The 2,757-nt window shown below is 39.5% G+C and overlaps 1 pseudogene; it reads right to left on the bottom strand.

The window, feature by feature from the left end:
- Positions 1–1,046: 1,046 nt before the first annotated feature.
- On the bottom strand, positions 1,047–2,757 carry LOC141409535 (testis-specific chromodomain protein Y 1-like; annotated as a pseudogene).

Below are 2,757 nucleotides of genomic sequence, written 5' to 3' on the forward strand. Positions count from 1 at the left end.
GAGTAGCTTAACACATACAGTGTTCTAGAAAATTGTGTGCTCATCAAAGCAGACACTGATAATTTTTAATGTCATACAGAATGTAGGTGTCTTTTCTTTGTTTTGAAAGAAGTTTCTGCCATAAATCTGCACATTACAAATATTAGACCGTGGATATTTCCACCAAAATGATTCCATACTTCACTAATATGGTGCAACCAGTTTTACTTTAGAGAGATAAAGTTTTCTTCTGTTAACTGGGTAAGAACTAGGCATTTGTTAAAAATAAAGGAGAAAGAAAGAAAGAGAGAGAGAGAAAAGAAAGAAAGAAAAAGAAAGAAAAGAAGGAAAGAAAGAAAGAAAGAAAGAAAGAAAGAAAGAAAGAAAGAAAGAAAGAAAGAAAGAAAGAAAGAAAGAAAGGAAAGAAAGAATCAAGTGATATCTCACCACAAATTGTAATCATATGTTCCACTTAGGAGAATGATCATTAGTGAATTTTATGTGAGAAATATTTATTCTAAAAGATAAGTCTTTTAATTTATAATTTTGTGTCTCTGAACTATCTGTGCCGCTATAAAGTCAAGGGCACCATCTCCAATAGTTCTGTGTCTTTCTTTGTGAGAGGAAAGCTGAGGCTGCTTCACACCCCCAGAAGACTCTGTATTCTGGGATATAAAAATAAGAAAACTAAACATTATTACAGAATTCTCCCTCATCCACATCTAATAAAACACAATTCTGGTCTAATATATGGTAGTAGCCATAGATATGAATCAGAGCGTGAAAGAACAGTCTAGTGTCCAACAGCCTGCCTTCATCTTTGGGCTTAAGTGTGCGCAAAATAATCACATTTGGGCAAATAAGCTGTTTTGTTGCTTCTTTTAAGCTACAGTGCTTAAAAATGCCATGATAATTTAAATACCTAGCTTGGACATTTCCAGTTCTGTTTCCAAGCCTTAGCTGTGTATGAAATTGCTTTGAGCTATGAAGCTGGATTAGGGCATCTTGCAACTCATGATGCATTTAGTTCAGTTCAGTTCTTGTGTCCTGAGCAGATGGACTGACAATTAAAACTCAACAATTTGATTTTCAACATACTTTAGCATGGATTCTATCCCTTGGGCTGAGGCCCAGATCTTCCTCAGCACCTCACACTCTCTCTCATTGGCCTGTTCCAACTCTGTCTTAATATTACAGTGAACAAGGGCCTTACATTCTTCCAGCACAACTCGCTTATATGAGGCAACCTCCTTAATTTGAATCACAACCTCTTGGGTGAAAGTTCCAGTCAAAACACCTGAGACACCTGGCCTTTGGCACATGCCTCCCATGCTGTCAGCTTTCATCCAGCAGTTAATATTTCATTGGCAGATGCTTTACCCATGATTTTCAGAAATGTAACAGTAGAACAGTCATCTGAACTCTGTCCAAAGGTTGTGTAAGGGGTTTTGTACCAGCCTTTTCATTAGCCCACATGAGATGACAAAGAGGCAGTATGGATGCACCTAATCCAATGGCAGGCCGTTGACTGATACACCAATAGGCTTTTTAAATTGAATAAAACTATTCACAAAGTTGTTGATGGTATCCACGATTCCAAGGCTTTCTCTGTTTCTGTCATTCCTTAAGTGCTTCACAAAGTACCCAAAATCAAGACCACAGCAAAAGACAATTCCAGCTGTGCTGAAGAGCACGAGATTGCTGTCATCCACAGCAGCCCTATTCACAGCACTCACCATTTCTTTAATTACTTCTGTATTCTGAGCATTTTTTTTCTGTCGATCTGGTTGATAGCAATATCTGGGTGAATCCATCCTCTTTCTTCACTACAATGTCTCTGTATGTGCCGGCACTTTCTGTTAGCCTTATGGTGAAGTACATCTTCTTGATAAAAGACTGGTCTCTGCCATCGTCAGTAACATTTCTTTGCCCACCTTTCACTCTTGGAACTAATGTATGCATGTCTGTTGTTCCATTGACTGTTAGTGGGTCTATTATATACCACTATAGCTTTTTTGGTAGCTGAGCCTGTGGCCATGGAAGTGGTAACTGAGCCTGTGACCGTGGAATTAGTAACTGAGCCAGACATCTGAGACATTAGTGTGTGTATCTGGGTCCTGTGTTCTATTCCAGCCTGTTCTGCACTGGGACCTGATGAAGTGTCGTTGACGAGTTTCCCTTCTGTCACCTTGAAGACCACCATGTCCTGCCAATCTGCTGCAATAGGGTCCAGTTTCTCAAGTTCCTGAATGCCACTTACAGTTTTCTTGTTGTAAATGACTGGCTGTTTTTGGATCTGTGGTGTTTGCCAGTCACGAGCATTTTAGAAGAGTTCTTAGAATAGTTTGCTTTGGTAGATCTGGAAGTTCCTTTTCTGGCATTGTTTGAGAAAACTCTACTTGTTGTGGTCCATGTCAGTTTTTTCTGTTTTTCACTCTGTCATCTATTAAAATCACGTATACATTTTTCACAGTTCATGAGGTGCTGCTCTGGTTCCCAAGTGTCATCCTGTTTGTCGTAACCTTTGCACCAAACCAAATACTCTGTATTCCCATTTTTGTCTTGTCTTTTGTCAACAATAGTTTCAACTTCAAACTCCTGGTAAGCCATGAAGAAAGACACAGCATTGGAGCAGTTGCTGTGCCAAATTTGTTTCAGTTGTATCTCCACACAGCCACTTCTTTCTGCCTCCAGTGCTTCACCAGGTTCTCCATATGGATGAGGCTCTTCTACTTCATCACCACTGGTGCAGTGAAAATTGTGTCAAGTAGCAGCTAT

Source organism: Macaca fascicularis, chromosome Y (assembly GCF_037993035.2).
Source record: "Macaca fascicularis isolate 582-1 chromosome Y, T2T-MFA8v1.1".
Taxonomy (NCBI): Eukaryota; Metazoa; Chordata; class Mammalia; order Primates; family Cercopithecidae; genus Macaca; species Macaca fascicularis.